Source organism: Cupressus sempervirens, chromosome 11 (genome assembly GCF_028749045.1).
Source record: "Cupressus sempervirens isolate cs-2001-9-10 chromosome 11, ASM2874904v1, whole genome shotgun sequence".
Classification (NCBI taxonomy): Eukaryota; Viridiplantae; Streptophyta; class Pinopsida; order Cupressales; family Cupressaceae; genus Cupressus; species Cupressus sempervirens.
The window spans coordinates 311,050,385-311,068,183 of NC_143128.1; positions in this window are offsets into that span (position 1 = coordinate 311,050,385).

Sequence of the window (17,799 nt, forward strand, 5' to 3'; positions counted from 1 at the left end):
ATGCATGATGACCTTCTTTATTGCAATAAAAATAAGTACCACAAAAGCCTCCTCTTCCTAAACCTTGTCCACATCCTCTATGTCTTCCTCTCTGATCTCCAAAGTTTTGATCATAGGAATGGTTGAAAACCTCATTCCTCTAGTTCCTACTAGTACCCACATCTTCATTTTTCTTTTGGGTCTCATTTCAACCTCCAAATGACCTACCACCACCCCTTCATCCTTGATTATGCCCTCTTTAACTTCTATAAAACTTTTAATTAGCTTCTCTTCAACTCGCAGGGTAAATTAGTATGCCTCTTCAATGTTAGTCATTCTAACTAGACTTAACTCCTCCGGAATGCTAGGTCATAACCCACTAAGGTAATAGGCAACCTTCTCCTTATTAGCTTCTGCATGCCCTACCTTAATAAAAATTGGATAAAATTCCTCTATATATTCATAGATAGATTAACCTGCTTGCTTCAACTCTTGCATTTTCTTAAACAAATCAAGCTCATAATCAACAGGAATGAACTACTTCTTTACTTTGTCCACCATGTGATCCCACCTTGTGATTTTCTTCTTTCCTCTTCTATTTCTTTCTAGCTAAATCTCTTGCCACTAGATTTTGGCATGGCCTTTCATTTTGGCCTTCTCAAACTTAACCCTCTTTGGGTCCCTAATATCCTCATACTCAAAATACTCCTCTAGTTCATTAATCCAATTGATCATCTCATCTGGGATTAGAGTTCCTAAAAACATACCCACATCAATTTTAGGTCTTTTTCCAAGCTTATAAATGGCCCTAAAAAGCCTCTCCTCTACTTGAATTAAGACTTCTCCTTCATCTTCCCCTTCTTGTCCAATATTTTCTTCTTGACATTCTTCCCCACTTTTGTTGCCTACAACAACATTCAATCCTCTGTTGATCTCCTCCTACAATATTTGAACTTGTCTCTAGAGGGCTCTAATCTCAGGAGTAACAACTCCAGCCCTTCCACCACATTTCATTCATGGAGGCATCTTCTTGTCTCAAACCCACAACCACATAGTCCTGGTGCAAACTACCTCACAGTTGGCACTCTATCTACACAATCAAGAAAACCTTCTCTGATGCCACTTGATGGAGACATAACCAAATAAAAAAATGAAAAAAAGGAAAAGGGAAATATTATTATCAATGAAAAATTCCCTATGGGCTTACAATAGTATGATTCTAGAGAAAGAAATCTTTGACACAACTTACCTTCTCTCTAACTCCACTAGGAACTACCTTTACAATGCCAAAAATATTCTTAAATAGACCCCAATTTGTTTAGGGTTAGCAATACATTCTAGAATATTCTAGTTGGAATCCACTACCAAAATAGAAGATTCTAGAAGTCACATTAGAAGTTGGTGTAAAATTAGAAGAATTCAGAAACGGTAGTCCAACTTTCGAGAGGCATAACTTTTGAATTGGGACTTCGATTGACAAAATATTTACATTTTTGGAAAGATCTTGAATTACTCTATAGTCTTATTGATTATCTTTTCTCATCCCCCATTTTTTGGCCCTTTACAAGGCCATTTAGTGCCACATATATGACTTTGAAGCACTTTTAGGAGGTCTCTAGGAAACTTAAAACTACAATAACTTTCTAACCATAAAGTATTTTGACCTGATTCTTTTTTTGGAGTGCTTTAAATTACAATTATAATCATCTCTCTAAATTACACCCTCTAACTCATCATAATTTTGAATCTATTACAAAATAACCCATTTTCTACATTTACACATATACCAAGGTGCTTAAAAACTCTAACCCAAAAAACTAATAGTGGAGCTGTGAGAGTTGGAACCTTTATTTGACCCAAATGGGTATCCAAAAATAAAAATACATTAAATAGAAACTATATCTAAGAATATTTTTGGGTGATACAAGATTTCCCTTACACCACTGGAGGCTCTTGCATCAAGAACAAATGATAACAACAATCTATATATCAAAGAAGGACTAGACAAGAAGATTGTGTTGGCTAAAATATTTGTGGATGACACTTTATTTATAGGAAATGATGACTTATGCAAGGAATTTTTAGTAGAGATGAGTAAAGGATTTGAGATGTCCATGTTTGGAGAGATAAGATTCTTTGTTGGATTATGGATCCAACAAAAAAATGATGGTATGTACATCACTCAATCCAAATATATCAAGGAGATACTAAAGTAATTTAAAATGGAAGTTTCAAAACCTATTGGAACACCTATGTCTAGTAGACATAAGCTTTCTAAAAATGATGATTCCAAAGAGGTGGATCAAACCACATATAGATCAATGATTGAAAAATTGTAGTATGTAGTGCATACAAGGCCTGATATTGCATTAACAATTGGTATGGTGGCAAGATTCTCAAAAAAATCCAAAGAATATCACATGATGGAAATTAAGAGAATCATGAGATATCTAAAAGGAACTGAAGACTATGGATTATGGTAAAAAAAGGAGGCAATTTGGATTTGAAAGCATTCACAAATGTTGGTTGGGCAAGAAGTGTTGATGAAAGAAAAAGCACAAGTGGTGGAGCATTATTTCTTGGTAAAAAGACTAGTGTCTTGGACAAGAAGGAAGCATAATTATATCACTTGGTCCATAGCAAAGACAAAATATGTGGTAGCAACAGTTAATATTTCCAATGTTGTTTGGTTCAAGCAATTGTTGTTAGGTATGAAGATAGAGATCAAGGATCTAGTGGTTATCTTCTGTGATAACACCAATACAATAAATATATCCAAAAATCCTATGATGTATACCAAAAACAAGCACATTTCTATAAAATGTCATTTTTTGAGAGAATTGGTATAAGATAAAGAGGTAAGATTGGAATATGTGAGTACTAAAGAGAAAATTGTAAATATATTCACTAAACCAATACGTAATGATACATTTTTTTATCTAAGTGGCAAGTTAGGGGTCATTCCCCTATCTGAAGCTCACTAAATGAAGTTTAGTGATGCATCAACTAGACCATGTTGAAGATGTCAAAGAAGAAGAACTTGGTCTGATATCAAAGAATGAAAGTTTGCTAAAAGAGGGAGAAATTGAAGGTAGAGTTAGTTCATACTAATCAAGGGATTTCTCATAGATGATAATCAAAATGAAGCTAAGGATACGTTGCTTACTTTATTCTTGCTCTAAAATTTCATTCTAATATGACATTTTATGTTGCCATCAATGCCAAAGAGGGAAATTGTTGAAAATAATTGATCAATTATGAATTTCCTTTGATGTTACACAAAATTTCATATCATTTCCAATCACTTTATGTTGAGCTCACTTGGGTGATGAAGATAGTTTTATGTGTCTACTATGAATTCTAGAGTTTTTCTAGTTTATAAGTTAGTGTCCACCGAGTTCACTCGGTCATCAAAGGAAAGTTTGTAGAAGTTGAAGTTTAACCAAGATCACTTAGTTAATGAAGGAAATTTTGGATGGAATGAGTTTTAACTAACTTACTTGGTTACCAAAGAAACTTTGTGAATATGTAGTGTTAACTGAGTTCACTTGGTTAACATGCAAAAATCATTTATGAGTTAGTGTCTATCAAGCATGGTCAGTTAACAAAGGATTTTCTTGGTTTGGCATATTGAGTTCAATTAATTTAATTATTAGTTCTATTTGACTAAGCTAAGCTATATTCAAGCTAACTTGACAATTTTTAAGATATAATTATAAGGTCAAATTGAGGATTGAATGTGTGGAACATAATTGAATATCTAATGATGCTCAGAGGAAGTGAAGTAGAAGGATAAGAAGAATATCCTTGTTGAGCTACATAGATACATGTGATCAAGAAGGATCAAGTATTCAAACCCAAATTGAGATCTATAATCAGCAATTTAGTTGCATCAAAAATTAGGTCATCTCATTGTTACTTTCTAACCATTGTAGTAGTGATATAAATCTCTTAACTGAGTTGGCTTAGTAGGTACTTGTAAATCCTCTAAGAAGGTGGCATTTCTAGATTGAAGTGTCTAAGGATATCTAACAAGGCCACTCCTAATAGGTTGATTAAATCCTCTAATAGGGTCACACCTAGTAGTTTTTTTTGTAACCTTTAGGAGGGTTGGGTCCTAATAGGGCTCACTTAAGAAGAGTGCAAATTAGTAACTGGCTGCAATTGGTGGTTTTTTCCAGTTTGGGTTTCCATGTTAAATTTTGGTGTCACTTGTGTTCATGCTATTTATTTTATGTGTATGCAACTAAGTTAATCTTAAAGATAATCATAGAAAATATCTCAATTTTTGCATTTTTTGAGTTACTACTATTATTTTAGTTATTGTTGAGTTGCAATATTTGGTAGTGCAAACCGAGTGCATCTATGTTTGTTGAGTTACAAAAAAATACATTTTAATCAAAGTGTTTGATTTGTATTGACATCTAAGGGAATTTTTTGTGTTTGAGTGTCAAATCATTTTTCTATTAGTGACTTAACACTTAGTCAGTTGGCTGTATTGCTATTGAGCTCTACATTTTCTATTAAGCTTATCATACTACTAGAATTGCAAACAAAGTGTTTTAGTTACTATCAAGCCAATCAGTCTAATTACAGTTCATTCCAAGTTTCATAATGTTTATCAAGCATCTAAGAAAAGATATAGTATTGACCAATCTCTATAGTTCTTACCAAGTTGGAAATGTTAATAAAGTGAATGAAGGTAGTGTTGACCTAGCCATTCAGTGTCAAGAAAGTCTACAGAGCTCTTCAATATTCACCAAGTCATCCAATGCTAACTGAGTTCATGTTACCCCAAGTGATGAGCATCTACATCAAATGAATGCTAGATTTTTTTGAGTGTTTCTTAGTATTAGAACATCAGTCAAATGGTCTCTAGCACCTGAGTTATAGCAGTGAGCCAACTTTGTAAAGATTATTTGAATTTAGTATTGTAGCTAACTCTGGAAGGTAATTAACTAGATTGGTATATATATGTAATATATCTTTTCGTATCCAACAATATATCATGGAATTGAATCAAGAAAGTAGTATAAGTGAAGAATTAAGAAGGCTAAAATAAGTATAAGGAAAAGTAGAGTCTTATCTATCACAATCTTTTGATCATTGTATTTCAAAGGAGTCTCATTCAAAAAATTGAGTTGTAGATCAAATATCAACCACTGATTCACACTTAACAACTGCATTAGTCAAACCCTCGAACTAGGTGGACTTAATAGTCTTTTCAAAATCTCCTAGCAAAGCACATACTTCATTGTATGTTTCAAATCCTTTCACAAGGTGGAACTAATAGTTCTTATTGTTCCTAATAGGGTAGATCACCAAAAGTGATCAATCATAAGCTTAACAAGCTAACTTTATACTATAGTAATAAAGCTTGTGGGTATCATCCCCACTCTAGGTTTACTTTCTATTTGGAAGGTTTTTGTGTTACCAAATATTGTGTCAAGTACTGTGACTATTTTATTACTTTAAGTATTTCATGCATGCAACTAGATTAGATTATATGGAGAATGCTTAGTTATTGAATTAAAGAATAAGTTTTATTAGTTCCTAATTCACCACCACCCCCACCCCCCCCGCCCCAATCACCCAGACTATACTACATTTTAAATAATTTTTATCAGGGAGATTGGTTCTCACATTATATGTTTAATTGCTTGAGAAAAGATCGAGGACAATGGAAGTATATAGACTGGAGAAACCTATTGAAAATGAAAAGTTGTATATGCAATTGACCATGGATCATTTCAAGAAAATGGAGGAATGTCTCTTTGAATCCATAAAAAGAATAGAAGGTCTTGTATCATAGATGAATGAAAATCTCTACATTGAAGAAAGAATTGAAGACATTTGTAAAGAAAGAAGTTTAGATAAAGTTGATGCAACAACCACAAATTTACTTGAAATGAATCTTACTCTTCATAAAGAAGTCAAAAAGTTGAAAAGAGAACAAGAAATTCAATCAATCAAAATGTGTGAAGTCAAAGAACAAAAGGAAAAAGTAAAAGAACAAATAGAAGAAAAGGACAATCAAATTAATCAACTATCTCTTCAACAAATAGATCTAATTGATCAACTCAATGATGTAAATCAAGAGTTTATCAACTTGAGAAAAAAGAATGAAATATTGCAAAATGATCTTAACATAGAGAAGAAAATTGATGAAAGGATGATGAAATATGATGAAAGCATGAATTAATTGAATGAGAAAACTCAATTTAGACACAAAGGCAAAGATGGATTAGGATACATAGAAGAAGGTGAATCATCTTAGCAAGGAGCTCAAAAGAAGAAAAATCCTACTTGTAATCATTATGGAAAGATATGACATACATAAAACAAGTGTTGGAGCAATGGTAAATCAAAGTTTAGTGGAAAGTATTATAGTTGCAACAAACCAGGACATAGAGAAAGTGAATGCACAAAGAAACCAAAGTTTGAAGGAAAGTGTGATAATTGCAACAAAAAAAGGCACAAATATTTAGAAAGTAAGACCAAGAAATGGAACTCGATAGAACAAATTGTCAAATCTATATTTGGTTGAGATTACAATACATAGTGTAGATGGCACTATTGTGGTGAGTTTGGGCACAATGGAGAAAATTGTATAAAATATTACACAAGGAAGAGAGACACTACAAAGAGATGTTTTGTGTGTATAGAACATACACATCTTGCCAAGAACTATATGAATTGAGGAATAGTTGAAGAGTAAAAGAAAGAAAAGGTTGACAATATCTAAAGTCAAATGAGGAAGCAATGGGTAAGGAAATCTCTTCAAGATGAAAATCAAAGTAATGAAACTGTTAACACCCAAATCAATGAGTTGGGTGAATCAACCATTTCAAGCTGGTTAACTATGGAGATTATTGGAACTATGATTCAAAAGGAGATATCTCACATCAATTCTGGGTAATAGGTAGAAGATCCCTATTAGCATTTTAGATGTAGAAGGATCATCGAGTTGGATGATAGCTAAAGTAATGTTTAACCCCTTACCAAGCATGGTTGGGTTTAAAGACCTAACTAAGCTTGGATGTAGATTGAAAGATCATAGTTCATGCCAAGTCAAAAACTTTGCCAAGTTGAAGACCCTACCAAGTCAAAGATTTTGTCAAGTTGAAGACTCTTCCAAGTCTAAGACTTTGCCAATTTAGTGACTTCACTGAGTTGAAGGTATCTTCTAAGCATTGAAGACTTGGCCAAGTGGAGGACAACCTTTCACCAAGAGCACTATTATCTGATGCATTTATGCTCACTTAAAGAAAAAATTTTGCTAAAAGGGGAAATTGAAGGTTATTGTTTCACCACAATATTAAGAGAAAATAGAGAGAAGAGTATTCCAAATCCCCTAAGCTATTTAGAGAAATTTCATTGAAGATCTTTTTATCATTTGAAGTTTCACCAAGAAGAATGACATCTTTTAGTAGGAAAGTTAAGAAAGTTTTGGAGATGTTAATTCAAGTAGTAAATTATAAAATTCTTGCATTCAAACTGAGTCCAATGATTATTGATGACCCAATTTGAGTGTAGTCCTAGATTTCTTCCAAGGTACTTTTAATTCATGATATTCAATCATATTACCACTATTCAATTTAGGAGATAGGAACCCTAAAATTAAAACAAGCATTCAATGAATTGTGTCATGATGGGAGCTTGAAACTTGAGCACAAGAACTTGGAGATGAAAGGATTAACATATATATATTAGATATAATTGATTAATTGTGTGTTTTCTTTGATGTTACACAAATATCATAATCAATATTAGTCAATATAGGCTGAGGTAATTGTTGTCACTTAGGTTTGCACCCTTTTCCAAAGCCTATGCATGAGGACAACCTAATGAAACATGGAAACAACCTCCAAGCTGTGGGACTTGAACCATGAGGTTGAGTCTCTGGGGAAGGCTGGCTTCCTCTTACTATTAGGGCACACCTAACTACTCTTGGAGAGGAAAAGGGAGAAGGAGAGCATGAAAGAAAATCTACCTAATCTAATCTAAAAAGGTGATGCACCAAAATAGAGTGCTCAGACCAATCTCTACCCATATATGCACTATTGAAGCATAATGAAATTAAGGATATACACATTCAAACTTGCTTTAATCTAATAATCATATGTAGATTAGAAGACCAAGATGAATGACACATGGAGAGAAAGGTTCACTTATATTATCATTCATAGGCCAAGGAGATACAGTCATGCAGATCATAGATCTCTACAAAACACCAGTAAGAGGCAAAGAGTTCTTGCACTTTCATACCAATGGCTAAAAGAGATAAGATAGAAAATCATGTAGTTTAGAGGCACAGGGGAATTTAAACTGAGAATCTATAGAGTAGTAACAAAGAAAATAGAGAAAGGTCGACCCTACAAAATTCATAAAATTTTGCCTTTATAGCTCAAGCATAACTGGGGTATCCTCCAACTGTAATTACTTCGCAACAACGTTCCATTAAGTCCTGCAGAGAACAATCATGGAGAAAATCTTATTTTAATATAGATTTTGGTACCATGAAATATAATTTTTAACTAAAATAGGTCCTCAAAAAGATAGAGGCGGCACTGTAACTATGCTCTAACCAAATAGATAGATTAGATCAGGGTGGTAGAGTGTCACTGTATGCTTCACATTCACTTCTGGTGGTTGGAATCGATCATAAGATCGGATGCATGTAAAACCTCAATTTCTTATCATTTTTGGTGCATGAATCAATAGAGTTAGTGAGTTACCCAGAAATTGTAAGCAAAATAGGCCACATGGACCAATCAGTTCATTTCTCTTTGCCACCCACAAGGTCTTCTTGAGGTTGACCAATCTTTCTTTACTAACTGCACCAACTTGTGACCCTAACTGCGATAGTCACATTAACTGCCAGCTGCTAATTGTTACTACCTCCATCAGACCCACTAGGACACATGTCATCGAGGTGCTATGTCACTATGCATATCCTTCGAGCACTTTCCCATAATGAGATAGCGCCCACCATGGATCTAGACTGATTTGATGATCGTGAAGACTTGCTATATTATTGCGCTCACCTCCTCAAAATTTTGGGCCCATGAAACACTTGGCAACCACCTGGCACAACTTGGCATCTTCATCTTGGCGAGACCTGGCCCCATTGATCCACATGGTGCAATGGTGCTATGTCGCTATGGTTAATATCCTCGTATCTTTCCATAGCAAGATAGCGCCTACCATTGATTTTCTTAGATCTATGGTGATCAACAAAATTGTACAACTAAATACTGAGTTGGCTGAAAGGACCAATGAAATATCACCCTTGCACTATGACCCACTTGACAACTGCCACTGAGGATGAGCTGTAATATTACTTTGGAGAAGGGTGGGCCCATACGTTATCTATTCCATACGTCACCAAGGTGCTATGTCACTATGGATAATATCCTTGTAGCTTCCCGTAGCAAGATAGCACCCACTGTTGATCCAAACTAATCTGATGATGAGCAAGATGGATCTGACTTATTAGTATACCAACCAATAGAAACTGGCCACGTGCCAACTTTTCTGACAAATCCTTGTCACTAATATCTAACAGGGCATACCTAGGACCCACCTTCCTTTTGATGTCACTGTAGTATCACTTTTCCTCTGGGCGATATGTTGTTAATGGTGACAAACACAAATTTTTTGGTAGTGCCATAGTGCCCACTATGGATCTATCAAAACTCAATGCCAGAGAAACAAAAAGGAAAGGAAGGACCCACCTGACATGAGGTCAAAAGGCACTATGTCACTATGGATAAACAACATGCAACTTCCCATAGCGAGATAGCACCAATCGTAGATATCTCTTGATTTGACGATGGGGACTTGCGAGCTCGCAAAAATGTTAAAATGCGTAGGGAAGAAATATCAAGGTTAAGCGTAAACTATTTGTGCCCTTTTGAATATTTTAATATTTAAAACTTGTGAATGTTACTACGTTGAATTCAATGTGGTGATTCTAGCGAGAAGGTAAAAATGACCAACAAATCTGGCAACTCAGAGGGGATGCAAGCCAGCTATGTGTAAACCAGTGACCACATGCATCCATTGGGCTACAAAGTCAAAAGATGTAGATCCTGTGTATACTATGAAACCCTAACCCTACCTTTGAGAGGAAAACCCTGAAACCCCTATCTCTGCAACTCAAACCAGAGACCAAAACCTCCTTTTGCAAGCATCAAAATTTCAAAACTTGCTATCTCATGGAGACAATCCTGTGCTCGTGCACTTCCTAGAAAAGTAGGGAACAAACTAGAAATGAAACTAAGCTAACTATGTACATGGAACCTCAAACCCTCAAAAACATGGCTTGAGATAGATCCCATTGACTGGGATAGGCGGAATCTCACCATCAAGTTTGCTTAACTAGAAAGCATTGGCCTGCTTGCAACTGGCAATCAGATAGGGACCACTCCATAAAGCATCAAACTTTGAGTGTCTTCCTAGTTTTTCCCTATCTACGTCACATTTCAAAACTAGATCACCTTTTTTGAAAGTCCTGACCCTAGCCTTCCTATCAAAACTCTTTTTTAACTACTGTTGGTGTGTCTCTAAGGTCTACATGGCTTTACTTCTCTTCTCTTCTAGCTCCATCAACTCTGCCACTCTTACTATCATGGCATCATCTTCAATCAATGCCAGCTGATGAGCTAGCTCTAGGGATGGGAACTCCAATGAAATTGGAAGCCTTGCTTCTCTACCATAGACTAACACAAATGGTGAATTCCCTATTGACGTTTTAGGCATTATTCTATCAACCCATAGTGCAGTCTTCAGCTTTTTATGCCAACACCTCTGGCTATCTTCTATTTTCCTTTTCATGATTCTGATTAGGTTCTTGTTGGACAACTCAGCCAAACCCTTACCTTGAGGATAGTAATTTGAGAATGTGCTTAAATAGATATTATGGTCTACTACCCATGCACAAATCTGAGCTCCAACAAAAGACTTTGCATTATTTGAAAAAATGGCTGAAGGGGCATCAAACCTAGTCACAATTCCATTAAGGAACTCAACAATTGAAGATTCAGTGGCATCCTTCAATGCAATTGCCTCTATCCATCTGGTGAAGTAATCTATAGTAGCTAGAATCCACTTGTGACTAGAACTGGAAGAAGGATTGATAGGGCCTATGAAATCCACTTCTCATTGAGCAAAAGGCTGGTCCACCAGAATGGGGTGAAGGGGAAGAAATGAAAGTCTTTGTTTGCCAGAGAAAAAGGCACATTTTTCACACTTACTTACATACCTATGACAGTCATGGAACAAGGATGTCCAAAAGTAACCAACCCTCATGATCTTCATTGCAGTTGTTCTAGCTGAGAAGTGACCACCATTAGGACCATCATGAAGCTCTTTGATCATTCTTTCAGCCTGGTCTATATCAAGGCATCTTAATAGGGCTCCATTAAAATATTTTCTAAAGAGGACATTGTCAACTATGACATAAGGAATTGACTATAATCTATACTGTCTCCTTTTAGTTCTATCTAATCCTTGAGGGTATCCATTGCCTAATAAGAAATTCATCATATCATCCATCCAAATCCTTGGGTTGCTATTTCTTACCTCTTGTTGCTCTGTCAATATCATAGTAGCTTCCTCATCAAGTTCTTGAGATGATAACATCTATTTACACAACCCCCTCCCTCTTATCAGCTTGGTAATCTAAATGTCAATATCATATTCCATCACTTTAGTAATCCAGCTAGCTCTTTTCTCACTAATATCTTTTCTCAAAAGGAAATCTTTCACATTGGCATGGGGTACTAACAAATGAATCTTATTATGAGATAGGAGGTGTCTAAATTTCTTTAAAGCTCTGATGACTGCAAGGGCTTGCTTCTCTACACAGTTGTATTTATCTTCATATTCCTTAAGCCCTTCACTAAAGAAAGATATGGGTTTCTCATCACTTTTATCATTTCTTTGAGTCAGGATAGCAAAAATGCTTGACTCACCACCTAGGGTATAAAGGATGAAATCTTTCTCAAAATTTGGATTCATGAGAGTAGGGGCTGAGGCTATGGCTATCTTGATCTCTTCAAAAAATTTCTTCCCTTCCTTGGTCCATGCAAAGACCATACCTTTCTTGAGCATAGTTGTACGAGGTTTCACCATGGTAGCAAGACTAGGGATAAATCTTCTCACAAAATTTATCCTACCTAAGAAACTTTGCAGCCCTTTCTTGTGTTTAGGAAGAGGAAAGGAAAGTATTGCTTTTGTTCTCTCTAGATCAATGATTAAGCCATCTTTAGATACAACGTGTCCTAATAATTTTCCTTGGTTAGTAGAAAAGACACACTTGCTTGGGTTAAGGGAAACCCCAAACTCTCTACATCTTAGGAATACCTATCTTAGATTATCAAAATGATCTTCTACATCCTTTGAATACACAATTATATCATCAAGGTAAACTAAGACAAACTTGTCAATCAATCTTTTGAAGACCATCTCCATTGCCTTCTGAAATGTAGCACCTACATTGGTTAGCCCAAATGACATCTTACAGTAAGCATAGGTACCTAATTTAGTGGTAAATGCAGTCTTGTACCTATCAGACTCTTTAACTAGCACTTGGTTGTAGCTAGAAAATCCACCAAGAAATGAAAATCTCTTTGAACCACTGACCTTGGACAAAATCTACTCCATAGAAGGAAGAGGATGGTGATCTTTAAGGGAAGCTTGGTTAAGGTCCCTAAAGTCCACACACAATCTAATTTCTCTGTTCTTCTTCCTAACAGGGACAAGGTTTGCTACCCATGATGAGTATTTGATGGGAAAAATTATATTGGCCTCAATAAACTTGGACAGCCCTTTTCTCATTAAGGGTTTAATCTTGGGATTCACTAGCCTTTGTTTTTGTCTTACTGGTTTTACATCATTAATTAAATCTATGGTATGCTGAAACAACCTTGGGTCAAAGCCCTTTAAGTCATCATATGTCCAAGCAAATACATCATTAAATTCTTGACATAGATGAATAAAATTTTCTTGTTCAATTTCAGAACATACCTTCCTCATGTTTAAGGACTTTCCATCAGCAACCATGACTAGAATATGATCATTTTCATTAGTAGCTAGGTTCATGTCTCTACCTCTTGTTTGGTCATCAAGATTGAAAACACTTTCTAAGGTAATGAGATCCTTAGGCAATTTGTTAGAACTGAGATGAATGATCTGATCACCATATTGATCATGCAGTCTCAACTGGTTCCTGCCTAAAAACTCTGCTTCATTCTGCAAGAAGCTAACAATTTTCTCATGAGACACAAACACTTGCCAATGGATGTTGTTATTAGGGATAGTAGGCCTTACTACCACACTGATTTGTTGCTTCTCCTCCTCAAGATTCTATGGCACATCATAAGATGCACCTATTGCTGCAAGTCTATCAGCATGTCTATTTTCCTTTCCAGGGATGCTTTGAATATTAAATGCATTGAAACCTTCAAGCAAATCTCATACCCTATTTTTATAAGACTTGAGAAAACCATTCTTGGTGTTATTTTGATTTCTCACTTGATTAACCACCAACTCACTGTCTCCATGCACCCTTAAGGCTTGAATTCCTCTTTTTTGAGCAAGTAGGAGACCTTGAATCAAGGATTTATACTCGGCTACATTATTAGTGCAACTGAATTGGAGCCTAAAGGAGAAGTAGTACCTTACTTATGCAGGAGAAATTAACATCACACTAGCCCCTGATCCTTTCTTATTCCTTGAGCCATCAAAGTACATACTCCATATCCCACTCATATCTTCTTTAGTACCCACAAGATTGGGAACTAGAGCATCTTTCTCCAATATACAATATGTATTGAGACCTGTCTCAAGGTTTTCTCACATAGGGTCAAATTGATACACATCAGCCCATTCATCCAAAAAAAAATCAGGTATCTTTGCTAGGGGAGTGGTGGGCTCATTCAGTATGTCATTCTCATCCATCTCTAGAATAAGGCAATTTATGTTGATGGGGTTGGGGGTGTAAGATTCAGTATGATGGAGGGCTTGAGGCTCTGCTCTAATTGAAGCATTGGCTCCATATCTCATTCTAAAAAAAATATATGACCAATTAGAAGATATGTAACCACCTATTTGAGCAGTAAAGTCTCTTGACAAACAAATGACAAAATATGGCTTGACCTCAACAACAGAGATATCTTGGGTTATAGTACAACTAGGGCATGCATGTAAGGCCATCTCCACATTCCTAAGGATCCCTATAGTCTTGACAATACTACCATCCAACTATAATACATCCCTAACAATGGGCTCATATTTCATTCCCAAAGCATCAGCAACACACCTAGGCATCACTGAACTGCTAGCCCCAGAATCAATCATGCAATTATGGACTAGTTTTCCCCCTATAATTAGAGAAAGATAAAATGGAGGAGGTCTAGCCTTTTTATTTGTTTCTACCTCCCTTGATGGTTGTACTAGGCTTGTGGCACTTTCCATACTAGGTGGTTGATCCTTTGGTTCAATTCTTTCCAATTCTTGCTACAACAACCTCTTTTGCATGGGTATAGTAGCAATAGAATCCCACATGGAGATATTCACATTTTTCTTCTTCATTTTCTCTACCACATTGAATGGCACAATAGAGGTTTTGGTAGAAGCCTTGGAAGTTGCAATTGTATGAGGTTGAGATGGAATAAGCTGAGGATCACTTGCATCCTTTCTGCCATGATTTTGCCTTTGTTGTTGAAAGGTACTTGATTGATTATTTGTTGCTTGCTCATGAGATATCACATTTGAAGTTGAGGCTTGATTGGGAGGAGGAAGGACAACATCTTCCATAGCTCTTCTTTTGCTTCTATTGTTATGAGCAATGGAATCCTGGTTTACATTACAATGCTCCTCCATTTGATGATTCATAAAAGAGAAATCACCCTATCTTTGTATATTTGAGGCATCCTTAAATTGTCCTTCCTAGTATGATGGTTGCATGATAGGCTCTTGGATGGTCAAAGCCAAATAAGATTCAGCCTTTTGACACATACAATAGGCATAGGAGTAGTTACATGAGGGACAAAAATCTTGATCTTGAACCATATTGTTTTGAGGGACTATGGCCCTACTTTGGTTTACATTTGAGATTGAAGCATGGCCACCCTGCCTACTTTGACCAAAAGAATTGTTCCAATGATTAGGGTTTGGAGGCCTACCACTCTAACTTGTTTGATATTGCAATTGATGAGGCTTACTACCTTGAGCTTGCTATCTTTCTAAAGTCACCACCTTGTTGCTTACTTTATGCATCATAGAGGAGTTATCCTCTAGCTTCTTCTTGCAGGATTTGAGCAAAAGTGCACAACAAATCCACGAAGCCCAAGAAAACTTGCATGCAGAAAACTTGTCACAGAGAAGAAAAAGACAAGAAGAGGCAAGGGTTTGATCTGAAAAACTCAGATGAAGAAAATATTATTCAACGGATCTTCATCATTAATAAAAAATACAAAGAGATCAATCCTTATAAAGGAGATCAAAACTCGAAAAGGGTAACCTAAAGCCTAAAAAAGCTAGGGTTGCACAATATAATTAATAAAATATTAATTATATGCACCTACAAGATAGGTTAAGAAAACTAGAGTAATAGAAAACTTAATTAATTAAATCAAAGTGATTTAATTAATAAGTTAGAACAAATAATTACTCTAACACCCCCCCTTAAGCGAAGCTCAGGAGGTAAGCTAACCTAGCACAACTATGAAAGTAGAATTGGGTCTCGGCAACAAGGCCTGATCAAGTACCCAATCACAACAAAATCTCTATAAAGAGGAGAAATAGAGAAAACCAAATGGGAAAAACCCTACTCCAAAAAGAGATAGCAAAGAACGTTCCATAAGAAGGAACAAAGAGATCAAAAGAGAATCATTGAAGCATGAAGAACTGCAAAACTCTGTCAAAATGCTGATCTATAGAACCTCCATGGAAATAGAAGGCATGAACCATCAACTAAAGAAGCATAGAACAACAATATAACCTCCCCTTAAGGTAGGTGAGGTGACAGGCAGCTAAAAAGATGGGCCAAAAATCTCCTACAACACAAGATCCAAACACATTGAGAGTGAGGTACAAACACCAATAAAGGCACGTGTCATCGACACTGCATGAGAAAAAAGAGAAAGAGGGCTTATAAGTGGCAAAAAACTATCCCCCCCATGGCACTTTATAAAATAGTGTGAGTACAACAAATCATAATGATGAAAAGGATCCTGAAATGCAAGAGTGGCACTTTATCTCAGTGTGTTGCATAAAGATGTTTACAATGAATATCAAAAATGATTAGAAAAAACATAAGGCTGAAAAAATAGAAGGTAAAGCCCAAAACGAAGCAACTAAAGCAACAAAATTGATCTCCAGACCTAAAACAATCAAGATATCCATCAGAATGCTAAAATGCAAAAGATTGAATAGGATGTGCCTGGAATAGAATCTGGAACAACAACCAACATCACTAGAAAGAGAACAGAGAGAGCTTTCTAGCGATATAAAGAAGTCCAAAATCAAAGATCGAAAGCTCAAGATACGCCTCCTGGAGTTCAAAATAGAACATCTGGCTTTGACTGCCAAAATAGGCAACCAAACTACATCAAAATTCAAAAACACCTATACCAACATCTCTGTCTTGGAACCAGCTTTTTGGCACATTTTTCAGATCAAAAAAATACGTCCGTATGCTCAAGTTACAGAGAAAAAACCTCCAAGGCCTCCGGATACAAGAAAAAATTATTTTCTTAATAAAAAATTAATTAAAAACACAAAAAATAACCGCCGACCACCGCAAGCACCGACAAAGTGATGCTTTAGCTAAGCTACGGCCACAGTGGTGGTAGAGCAGAGGTCAGAGGTGACTGCACCGATGGAGGGGGAGGAAGGGTGGTTCCCGAGCGGCGGTGGAGCCATAGCGGCCACCGAGCCACTAGCGGTCTGCGGGACCGCTGGTGGTAACCATCGGTAGTTTACCACAGCCGCTAGTGGTTTTAGTGACTACCAGTGGTTTCTACTAACCGCGGTGGCTAAAACCAAATTTTTTTTTTTTTTTTTTATATTTTCCACATCTTGGATTGCGTGTAGAGGTCATACAGCCCTGTACGGCAAAAAATTTTTGCCTCCCAGATCAATGATGTCTAAAATGGACAAATTTTATATCAAAATGGAGGTTTTGACGCCTTCTGAATCCATCCGTGAGGTCTCATTGGCCTCAAACTGCTCTGAAAATTAGTATCCCCCTATTTTCTCAAAAAAAGCTTGAAAAAACACCAGATCTGATCCACCAAACCCTTGTTCTCCATTTTTCTTGAAACATCGAACAAGCTATAGCAGATCTAGCTCTGATACCATGCAGGACTTGGGCAAAAGCGCACAACAAATCCACGAAGCCCAAGAAAACTTGCATGTAGAAAACTTGTCATAAAGAAGAAAAAGACAAGAAGAGGCAAGGGTTTGATCTGAAAAACTCAAACGAAGAAAATATTATTCAATGGATCTTCATCATTAATAAAAAATACAAAGAGATCAATCCTTATAAAGGAGATCAAAACTCGGAAAGGGTAACCTAAAGCCTAAAAAAGCTAAGGCTGCACAATATAATTAATAAAATATTAATTATATGGACCTACAAGATAGCTTAAACAAACTAGAGTAATAGGTAACTTAATTAATTAAATCAAAGTGATTTAATTAATAAGTTAGAACAAATAATTACTCTAACACTTCCCATAATCTTGCAATCTTTTTTCTAGGTTCTTTTCTCTTTTATCCATGTTCTGCATCAGAGATTGCATCATCTCA